Here is a 12,025-nt window from a genome sequence, read left to right on the forward strand (position 1 = left end):
ATTCACCTCACTGATGATTGATCAGTAAAATCACCAATGACTGCATTACGCTGATAATGCAGGAAGCTTCTTCACAACTTTATTAAGCATCATAATCAATGATGTCTTGCTGCACAGTTAAATAACTCACTGCTATTGGCCAGGCCCAGCTTGATATTTGACTGTGGTTGGCTGCATGATACCATGCCCGACAAACTTTTCACTGCATAAGGATAGCTGGGAAAGATATATGAGCTTGTGACTTAATGTATTCATAGAGAAAAGGATGGAGAAATTGGTCTTGAGATGTGATAAAGCACCTGCTGAGGTGTCTTTGATAAATTATGATGAAGCTATGCAAATAGTGCCTGGAGCAGCTGGATCTCCAGCATGTACTGTTCAATTAGCCTGCCACTGAGGTGGCAGTGTAGCACTTGGACTGGATGAGCAATGAATTAATTTATTACTGAAATTCATACTAACTTGATATCAAACATTATGATTAAATTAAAAGTAATACTTTGGAGATTGGTACAAACACTTGTAACACACAGTGTGTGGGACCTTTGTTAAGGCACCAACTACCACACTCAGCAGTCAGGCTGGTGCTCCCAGTCTGCAGTGGTCAGTATCTATCAAAAGTGGTCCTAGGAAGGAACAGTCAACCAGCAGCAGGGTTGTGGGTGGCCGTGGCTCATTGATGCATGTGGGGATTGAACGCTGGCCTGTGTGATCTGATCCAGTGGAGGAGCTACTGTAGCTCAAATTGCTGAAAACGTTAATGTTCGTTCTGATAGAAAGGTGTGAATACACAGTGCATCACTGTTTCTTGTGTATGGGGCTGCATAGCTACAGACGAGTCAGGGTGCCCATGCTGACCCCTGTCCACTGTCCCGGACCACAAAGCAATGGAAAAAGGTGGCCTACTCTGATGAATCACATTTGCTTACCTGGGGAACATCCAGCACCAGGATGCACTATGGAATGAAAGCAAGCTGGTGGAGGCAGTGTGATGCTTTGGGCAATGTTCTGCTGAAAAATCTTGGGTGTCATCCATGTGGATGTTACTTTGACATGTACTTATCGTCCCATAAGGCCTCAGCGAGAATTCTCCACTTGTTGTGATCATTGGCAGCATGTTGTCCCACGATAGCCCCATCTCTGAGTTCAACTGTGATGGTGTGCAACCAGTGCAATGTTTGGGTGCCCTTGCTTCCTCTTTTCAGGTGGTGTACACTTCAGTGCAATCTTGGGGGTACGTGACTGGTCTATTCTGAGGCCCAGCCATCATAATCGGCAGCACTTGATGTTCATGATGAGGTCCTGGCTTTTGGATCTTCTGTAAAGCTCTATTTTTGGAGACTTTCATGAGCCAGAAAAGGCAGCAGATACTCACTCTCCAGCCTTCAGATCTGTACAACATCTGGTAATTTGACACACACCACCTTTCTATGCATTGTTGCAGACCATGTACATCTTTTATTGGAAGTGGTATTCCCTGAAGGAGGATAACATGCTCTGCCACAAAGCAAAAATGGTTCAGGAATGGTTTGAGTAGCACAACAATGAATAAAGTGTTGACTTGGCCTCCAAATTCCCCAGATCTCAATCCAGCCAAGGATCTGTGGGATGTGCTAGAAGTCCAATCCGTGGAGGCCTTACCTCACAACTTACAGGACTGATCTGTTGTTAACATGTTGGTGCAGATACCACGGCACACCTTCAAGAGTCTAGCAGCATCTATACCTTGACAGGTCTGGGTTGTTTTGGTAGCAAAAGGGGTCCAACACAATACAGTACTAGGCAGGTGGTCATAATGTTATGCTTGATCAGTACAGATCCCAAGAGCTTTCTTATCTAAACAAATTCGGTTTAGATAAGGAAGTTATTGACAAGTGCTGTGAAGCAGCCTTAATTTTACTATTCATATTCACACCAGATCCACTGTGACTCCCCCAGTGCTAATCTGCAAAGAAGCTCAGAGAAGGCTCTCAGATACAGTCTGTTCCACCCCGAGGCCCATCATCACATTCAGTCCCTTTTACTAAATATTTCACCATGAGGCCTTGCATTCAGATTTTACATTCCTGATATACAGTCTGCTGACCAAAACAAATTCTATCCAACCCTCTGAAGTATAAGATTAGAGCAGCTTTGAGGGCCAATTTTAGTTTCTCTCCTTGTAGCCATAAAAACAAGCCACTGGAAAAAATATCTAACATCCACTGCAACCAGATGTGTTTCCATAATCTCCTGTATTTCAATTAGATTCCTACTACTGGATACAATTTCTTCTTGGAGCTTTCCTCACTGATGGGTTTAGAAACTGGAATTTCAGTCTAATTAGAGCTTTGAATATCATAATGCAGCAAAAAACAATGTGTCTGGCTGAAGACCTGCTGCAATTAAAAATGACAATGTAAAAATACTCTTCAAGGATAGAAAATAGCAAATTATAGGCAGATTAGTGATATGATTCATGTATTAATTTGGCATGTTGAGCAGCAGCCATTAAATCTCATCAATGGCTAAAAACAGAGAGATAAGGGGAAATGAAAGCCAGTTATTTTCTTCTTTTACTCAGTGTGAGCGCTGACCTTTCCACACAGTTCCTGCCTGTGGTGCTAAGGGAAGTGCACATATGCAGGGGATTTGAACTTTAGCTTGCATGGAGGACCTGGCATATGTATGCTAACTGTTTTAAGTCTCTGCAGGATACTGCAGACAGTGGCATGATGTTGGGAAAGAAAAAGCAGACAGAATGACAACTGAATGTCTTATTTAAACACAAGTTAGTAGTTACTGATGAACGGGTTAATCCTTAAACTAGATTTCCGGGAATTTACACATGAAATTCAGTCTGACATGACTCCTACTAAGCCTTTGAAAACAGTTGTATAATGTCTCCTTTGGGTCTAGAGAACCTTTTTAAACTCTCAGATGACATCACAGTAATGTCATCAGGGTTATTTTAGCATGTGCTTGGAAATTTGTTTTTTTTACATAAACTCTGCATCACTGACTAAAAGAAGTGGTTGTATACCTAAGGTGCTACAGCTCTGCACGGTGTGGCTGTGGCTCAGGAGGTAGAGAAGGTCATTTACTAATTGGAAGACTGGTGGTTCAATTCCTGGCTGTCTCCTTGGGCAAGATATTGAACCCCAAGTTGCTCCTGATGTATTCATTGGAATGTGAATGTTACAAAGCACTCTATGAGAACTTGTCCATTTTCCATTATGAGAAAGCATCCAGATGTTCTGTAGCTTGGTCTACACGAGAGGTATAAGAGTCAGTTTATTTTGAAGGCTACTCCATCAGTCACGACCATTAAGCTTTTTTGTTTCATGTGCTGCTTTGGTGACTCAATTGTAGTACCATGTTATTTCCAAATGTGCATGACCCAATAAAAAAAGGTCTAAACAGATTATGTAAAGGGATTTGTCTTTGTAAGCTGTAACAAAAAAAAAAAAAAAAAGTCTCAGCATCATTGCTAATATCAGTGTACAGCAAAACTGTAACAGGTTTAAAACAAAAAAAAAACAAAAAAAAAGGAAAAAAGGAGGATGTTGGACTTGATTTAAACTACTCAAAACCAATGCAAAAGTTAATTATCAAAAATTAAACCCAATCCAATGGGGACCTCAGCTTTGTAAGACCTAACCCAAGTATAGCAGATGCAAAAACATGTGGTCTACTGTACATGAGGTGAGTGCAAAGGTCTCTTGAGTCCCAGATGGGGTGAGTAATTGAGATGTTTTCCTGCATTTTGAAGGCTCTACAGACCTTTCATTCATTCTTCACTCTATAGTTCTAAAGTCAGCACAGCAGCTTTCTAAAATCTGGCTTTTTTTGAGCTACTGTATCAATAACTATGAAGAATCTAATAAACGCACCAGTGTACTTGAAAAATTAAAGCAATGACTTGAATCCCATGTCAGCGACCTATCTCTTCTATTTTGTAGTCTTGTCAGACTAATTGTTGATTAGAAGAAGAGCTGTACTGTGAGCATAACAGAAAAAGGATGCACACGAGTGCAAGTAGTGAAACTTTAGCTTTCTTTTTTGATTGGGAACATGACATTCAAATAATTTAGCTACATCCTTTACATGTTAAAAACCTATGACCTGCAACGTGCACTGTTTATTTTTTATACATTACATAAAAAAAAAAAATTCAGAATTAGCATTGGTAACATACCCCAAATTTTCCCAAACAAATATACAAATATTCCGAGACCCGGGTCAGGGTCTTTCTCCTCAGAAATGACTGGAAATATGAAGACCTCTGCTGTGTAATAATTATGTTCACATGGAGTATACAGTAAAGGCTGTGAAGGGTGTGACGACCTCTCAGTCAAGCTGTGGAAATCTATCCACTTCACCATTCACAATGGTTGTGACACATCATGTGATCAAGGCTCAGACACAGACCCAGAGGAAAACAGCAGGCCTCTACCTGACCCAATTAGTCCCAGTCAAGCCCTCTTCTGGATGTTGATTACCAGAAACGAACTGGACTTGAGAAGACCTATTATTCACATTTTTAATATTTATGTCATAAGCTGACTCATCTTGGTTTATAGACTAGAATGAAGGATTATATGATAAATTATAAAATTAAGTTTAAATTTGGTGAGTTGCCATATTGTGACAAACTATCATACGATGCAAAAGTCTTGAGTCACCCCCTTTATAGTTTTTAAGGAAATGGGAAATAGATGCCGCACTTTATTAAAATGGAGCAAACACAAAAAGCATATAAAGAAATAGTATATATGGTAAAAACAGAGTTCATACTGTACAATTCTCATAAGCTCTGGGTTATTAGAACTGTACAAACAAAAAGTCAATATTTAGTATGACCACCTTAATTCTTCAATGCAGCCTGAAATGTCACCGGCAAGCTTCCTTGTAAAAGTCTTTAGATATCATTCTCCAGGCTTCTGGAAGGATATTCCAAAGTTCTTCTTTGGATGTTGGCTTCCTTTTGTTCCATTCTCTGTCCAGATGATCCCACACTGGCCAGTCCAGGACTGATAGTGTTCCATGGTGTGTTTTTCTATCCAGCCATTGGTTTTGCAGCATTGGCAATGTGTTTGGGATCACTGCAACCCCAAACCAGGACGGAGCCTCCACCATGTTTTACAGATGGCTGCAAACACTCAAGCCTTTTACACAGCTGTGTATGTATGTTATGTTCAGAGGTGAAGGTGTTTCAGCCCTGGTGGTAACCCCTTAACTGGCCAAGGCCCGGTGACGGGCCGTTTGTAGTCCCTTTTATATGGCAGGCTAGACCCTCCCATTTTTATTGACACCTCATTCGGCCAATCATGTAACTAGCTGCACTAAATCACCTGACAAAGCTACGTGATGCCCCCTGATTATCATTGGCTCTGTGAAACCCATTTCTTAACATGATTGGCCGAATGAGGTGTCAATCAAAATGGGCGGGTCTAGCTTTCCATATACAGGGGTTGGACAATGAAACTGAAACACCTGTCATTTTAGTGTGGGAGGTTTCATGGCTAAATTGGACCAGCCTGGTGGCCAATCTTCATTAATTGCACATTGCACCAGTAAGAGCAGAGTGTGAAGGTTCAATTAGCAGGGCAAGAGCACAGTTTTGCTCAAAATATTGCAATGCACACAACATTATGGGTGACATACCAGAGTTCAAAAGAGGACAAATTGTTGGTGCACATCTTGCTGGCGCATCTGTGACCAAGACAGCAAGTCATTGTGATGTATCAAGAGCCATGGTATCCAGGGTAATGTCAGCATACCACCAAGAAGGACGAACCACATCCAACAGGAGTAACTGTGGACGCAAGAGGAAGCTGTCTGAAAGGGATGTTTGGGTGCTAACCCGGATTGTATCCAAAAAACATAACACCACGGCTGCCCAAATCACGGCAGAATTAAATGTGCACCTCAACTCTCCTGTTTCCACCAAAACTGTCCGTCGGGAGCTCCACAGGGTCAATATACACGGCCGGGCTGCTATAGCCAAACCTTTGGTCACTCGTGCCAATGCCAAACGTCGGTTTCAATGGTGCAAGGAGCACAAATCTTGGGCTGTAGACAATGTGAAACATGTATTGTTCTCTGATGAGTCCACCTTTACTGTTTTCCCCACATGCGGGAGAGTTACAGTGTGGAGAAGCCCCAAAGAAGCGTACCATCCAGACTGTTGCATGCCCAGAGTGAAGCATGGGGGTGGATCAGTGATGGTTTGTGCTTCCATATCATGGCATTCCCTTGGCCCAATACTTGTGCTAGATGGGCTGCCAAGGACTACCGAACCATTCTGGAGGACCATGTGCATCCAATGGTTCAAACATTGTATCCTAAAGGCGGTGCCGTGTATCAGGATGACAATGCACCAATACACACAGCAAGACTGGTGAAAGATTGGTTTGATGAACATGAAAGTGACGTTGAACATCTCCCATGGCCTGCACAGTCACCAGATCTAAATATTATTGAGCCACTTTGGGGTGTTTTGGAGGAGCGAGTCAGGAAACGTTTTCCTCCACCAGCATCACGTCGTGACCTGGCCACTATCCTGCAAGAAGAATGGCTTAAAATCCCTCTGACCACTGTGCAGGACTTTTATATGTCATTCCCAAGACGAATTGACGCTGTATTGGCTGCAAAAGGAGGCCCTACACCATACTAATAAATTATTGTGGTCTAAAACCAGGTGTTTCAGTTTCATTGTCCAACCCCTGTAAATGCACTTCATTCGGACCAGACACGGTCAGTTAATAGGCTATGAAATGGGCTTAATGAAACTGAAACTGGCTAATAATAAAATGAACATTTGAGAAATGGTAAATGGACTAGTTTTTATATCGCGCTTTTTACTCTATCTGAGCACTCAAAGCGCTTATACAGCATGTTTACTTTACCCTTTCACATAAGCACTTCCATATATAACTAAGCTAAGTGTTTTTACTGTCTAACATTCACACACATTCATATTTCAATGCTTGCATCGGAGAGCAACTTGAGGTTCAGTATCATGCCCAAGGACACTTTGGCATGTGGCCCGGAGCAGCCAGGAATCAAACTGCCAACCTTCCGATTAGTAAGTGACCTGCTCTACCTCCTGAGCTACAGCCACCCCAAAGCGTTGTCTGTTTAAGACATTACTAACAGAACTACATTTATTCATTTAGCACTACTTCTTACATCTGTTGACTAGATGGGAACATGCAGTTTCCATCTTTTCAGTGCACTCAGAAACACTCTGTTTCAGTACATTATTCTTATTACAAGACTTTTCATCATTCTTTCACTTTTCACTCCCCATTGTGTGCATCACATCAGTAGCGCACAGCCCAATAGTAAGAACTGAAAGCAAGAACTTTGACCCAGACCTTTGTATTGTCACTGGACAAATTGCAAGGAAGGTGTAGTTTTATCTGAACAAACCTAGTCTTCCTTAGTGTTTCCATATGTTATTACTGCAGTATTATAGTATTACTGTACAGTATATATGAATACAGCAGCAAAATTCTAGCTTGTCCTTTGACTTTAAAAAGTTTCAAACTATGGGTTAAGATGAGTTTTCAGTGTTTCAACTTCACTTCCTTTCATGGGGAAATTTTGTACTTTTGACTCGCTGTATATATAGAAAAGAACCATTCTAATGACACTGATCAACAAGTATTCATATTTTTTCCAAAATATATTCTTTTTTGGTCTTCTCCAAAAAGATAGGGTTAGGGTAGGATGACTGAGTGAGGTCTCAGTCAGTTAAATTCATGTTTGAGATTTAAATCGACTCTTTTAACTTAAGGCTTTGAGATCAGGGCCCTCTCTACTAGGGATACCTGTAGGCATGTGTCTAAAGGAGGGCAAATAAAGCCATTATAACTATAAACTATGAATAACTATTAATTGCTGTAGATTTAATAACACAGCAGTATATATTGCGGGTACCCTTTGTTTGATATTTTGAATTTTTTTCTGTTTTCTTTCAGGGACCAGAGAAGGCCACATTGAAGGAACCCTGAAACTGTTGGCTAAGGATAAACATAGATTTGGTTAAAGTATAATTCATGACTGCAGTAATGACACTCGCATGAATCGGAGGTCACCAAAATTAATATAGAGGTGGTGTGTAACTTTGCTAAAACAATGTCAGACTCTGTAGTTTTCTCACGGCTCCTCCCCAATTGGACCAGGAGTGACATTTTTAGCTACATGCAAGCTTTGAATCAGAAGTGCTTGACTCCTTGGTATATAATTCCTAAACATGTGCCTTAAAGTTGATAACCCATAAGCTAGAGACCAAATGGCATCTCACTAATTTAGAAGATCTTTATTTAGCCAGGAAAAAGTTTTTTGCCTTATAAAAAAAAGCCCTCCATAAAGCCAAGACACCTTACCATTCATTACCTATTCAAGAAAATTTCCACCACTGTAGCCAGGATGACAGGGAGTCACAGCTCCGTTGAGCCAAACATTCCTTTAACCGCAACTATTAATGACTTCATGAAAAAAAAAAAAAGGAAAAACAAGAAAAAAAGTAACATAAGCCATGTTAGATGTCAGATTTACAGTATATCACCCAATATGTGGTTGAGTAGCTACAAGGTGTCTGTAGCTTAGGAGGTAGAGGAAGAGCAGGCTATTTACTAATCGGAAGGTCGGTGGTTCTAGGGGAGAGGGTAGTAGACTTTAAACAGATTGTTTAGGGCAATTTTGGAGAGACAGAGGGGATGCCCGAGGAATTCAAAAACAAAGACAATGAGCAAAGTTGTAGTAACTAGGGATAACGAGGGGTAAAACCTATGAGCTGAAGCTAGGTTACGACGAGGCGAGTATCAGTGAGCAGCAGCATTACTGAGAAAGAGCAGATGCAATATTTACTTTGAAAGTTTTGATTGAGAAGTATAGAGAAGGTCTTTTGACCTTCTCTATACTTCTTTATTACAAGACTGTGCCAACCCCTAAAGGGAGAAGCCAAAAAAAAAAGAAAAATATTAAAATTTGTTGCTTTCCTGGCACGGAGCTGATTTCTGGACATAGTCCACAATATTAGGTTGAGGGCAGGGCTTTGGGAAGGCTGTTCCAGAAGCTTAATGTTAGCCTGCTTTATCCATTCCAAACTGTTTGTTTGGAATCACTGTCCTGTTGGAAAATCCAATTGTGTCCAAGTTTCAGCTGTCCAGCTTTTGACTTGAGGTCAAGTTGAAAAATTTGGAATTAGTCCTTTTGTTTATTATTCCATCCACTTTGTGCAATATACTAGGACCACAGGCAGCAAAACAGCCCAGAGCATGATATTACCATGACCAAGCTTGACAGCTGCTGCAGTGCTCTTAGGTTTGAAAGCCTCACCTTTAATCCTCCAAACATACCTCTTGTCACTGTAACTGTCACTGTAGCCAAATAGCTCAATCCTTGTCTCGTTTGACTATAAAACCTCTCTCCAGAAGCCATTTTGTTTGTCCATGTGGGCAGCTGCAAATTTCAGTCAAGCATTTTTTCCAAGATTTTTTTTACAGTCCATGGCAATGCAAAACTCGCTTCACCGTAGATACTGATACTGATGTCCGAGCTTCCAGTTTCCAGTTCATGGCAGGCCTTGGTGGCTCCTGGGTTGCTCCTGAACATCTGAACCAATTTCCTCTTCTCTGAGGGTGACAGTTTGGGTCTTCTTCCAGAACTTGGCAAAGTGGTGGCACATCCAAATAATACTTATGTACAATTGTTTAGAAATGGCTCCAAGAGAACTTTGCAACTTGTGTAAACTTGTACAATTCTCCTTCTTAGATCTTTACTGAGTTCCTTGGACTTAGGTCTTAGTATTGGTCAATTCAATGAGTGATTTTACTTTTTATACTGGAAAAGAGAAGCTACCAGTTGTAGTCAATCATAATCCCTAATGAGAAGTTAGGCATTGGTCTTGTCACGTTAAAAGATATTGTAGAAGGGTTAATGTATGTATTTGAGCCTGTTTCTATACTTTTGACCCTGAGTGAAAATCCAAAATAAATTCAGACTTGTGCACCAATACTGTACAATCATTGAACAGTTCAAAGAACTTATTAAAAGCCCCAAATTACCATGACATTCATGCCCATAATGAGTCTAACAGAATGTAAACTTCTGACCACAGCTGTAAGTAGCAAAATACATTTTTACATGACTGTGCTTTTATGCATATATGGATCACTATAATATGCAGGGCAAGAATATTTTGTGTCTCTATAGCATAGGAAGATAGAAATGTCTTGAGAAAGGAATTGATATGAAATACTGGGAGGCACCACACACACCATATTTTCTCTTCAATTATTAATTTAGTCATTCTCTTTGAAGACAAAGAGAACACAGGAGACTTAACTGCATGCAAGGGCAATAAAGCCTCTGCTTCATCAAACAGTAAGATTGGCATGGTGAACCTCAGGAGCAACAATGGGTTTTATTCAAGGCTTCTGTTTCAATTCCCAGCCCCCTTTGGCTTTCCTCCAGCAAAAAAGCTCTGAAATACACGACCACTGTGTCTGCCTATTATGAAAACCCTTTTAAAACCAGAAACAGGCTACACCCATGAGTGAGCAGCAATTTGACAAACGGACAGGAAGCTGAGGTCAGTGCCGCACGCCATACCTGACACAGCTGGCTCTCATCCAACGCAATATGGGCTCTGTCTCTTCATACCATCCCTATAAAAAATGAAAAACAAAAAAAGAGAGGGAGAGAGGCAGGTCAGGAGATGTGATGAGAAAGAAAGAAAGTATACAGGAGAGGAAAATGGGAGATTAGATCTGTGGCTTTCTGAATTTTAAATCTCAACATTTCAAATAATGTGTCTTATTGAGGCTGAAACATTACGGGGAATCTCTAAAAAGAATCCCTTAACTTGAACAAGCGAATTTTAATTTACTTAAAAGCTGAACCCATTCTGTCAGAAAACAAAACAATGAATCAGCTTGCACTACTCCACCCCCCCCCCCCCCCCCCACACACACACACACACACAAATGCCTTCCTTCATGTAAACTGTGTAAAGTCTCAGCTTAACTCAAATAGGTCTTGACGTGAGTTTTAAGTGTAATCAGCCGATGCCTGATCAGTATGCTGCAGCCACCGCCGCTATCTCCCCTAACTGTGGCAACAAACAGGTGGAGAAGGTGGAGGGATTTATTGGCATATGCTCTTTCATGAGAACTTATCATTCAAGACCCACTCACACCCGGAAAAGGTCAAATGAAATTCTCTCGTATCAAATTAAGGTTTTCACTTGATTAATAAGCCTCAGTGGCAGATGCTGAGCCTGCACATGGTGAATTTCAAAACACCTTCATGCTTTCTTTTGCCTGGAGTATGGCACCAACTAATACGAGTCTAATCCGATAGCAAGACTGGTACAATCAGCATGACTTGTTTGGATATCCTCCTGTTCTGGTAAAAATAAAATTAAGATTGTGTGGCATTGCTCCTTCAACCCTATATGTGTCAGGACTGACACATATAGGCAGAATATTACCACTGATGTATAATACATCAGTGGTAATATTCTACAAAATGCGCTGTGGGATTGCCCGCAAAACACAGCACGCACTTTTAGTAGTTTCTCCTCTTGAAAAGTTCTATCAGAAAGGTCATATAGTATTTATTTCACTAATTCCAGTTTAGTCTTAGTATGTATAACATTTGCTAAAAGGCAACATGGCACCAAAAAACAAATGTTCACAAAGACCATGAATGTGCCACGTCAGGATTGGCCAGTCAGTATGATTCATCCCCCAGGACTGTGAATATCTGTACAAAATGATTCCATGGCAATAATAAGGGCTGAAGATTATTATTGTTGATTCAAAGTACTTTCTCAATTAAAATCACAGACAGTGTAAAAGATGGATATAGCTTCGAAGAAGTGCCTTAAATGTGGATTCTTTTTAAAGGCCGTCAGGGGCCGATGGTACTCTGTAAACACTTTCCTGCTGAGTTGATGGCGTCAACTCATTTCAGGTCATAGTATGTAAAACACAGAGTGGTGAGATCCGCCCCTCTTCACCACACCTGG

The 12,025-nt window shown here is 40.8% G+C and overlaps 1 protein-coding gene across 1 annotated transcript in view; it reads right to left on the reverse strand.

Annotated features, from left to right (window-relative positions):
• Positions 1-12,025, reverse strand: part of LOC115795226 (beta-1,3-galactosyltransferase 1-like) — a 170,112-nt gene that overhangs the window by 94,270 nt on the left and 63,817 nt on the right. Inside the window, exon 2 of the mRNA XM_030751056.1 lies at positions 10,606-10,661. The gene's annotated coding sequence lies outside the window, so the exon portion shown is untranslated. The remainder of the gene's footprint in view (positions 1-10,605; positions 10,662-12,025) is intronic.

This window comes from Archocentrus centrarchus, chromosome 2 (genome assembly GCF_007364275.1).
Source record: "Archocentrus centrarchus isolate MPI-CPG fArcCen1 chromosome 2, fArcCen1, whole genome shotgun sequence".
Classification (NCBI taxonomy): domain Eukaryota; kingdom Metazoa; phylum Chordata; class Actinopteri; order Cichliformes; family Cichlidae; genus Archocentrus; species Archocentrus centrarchus.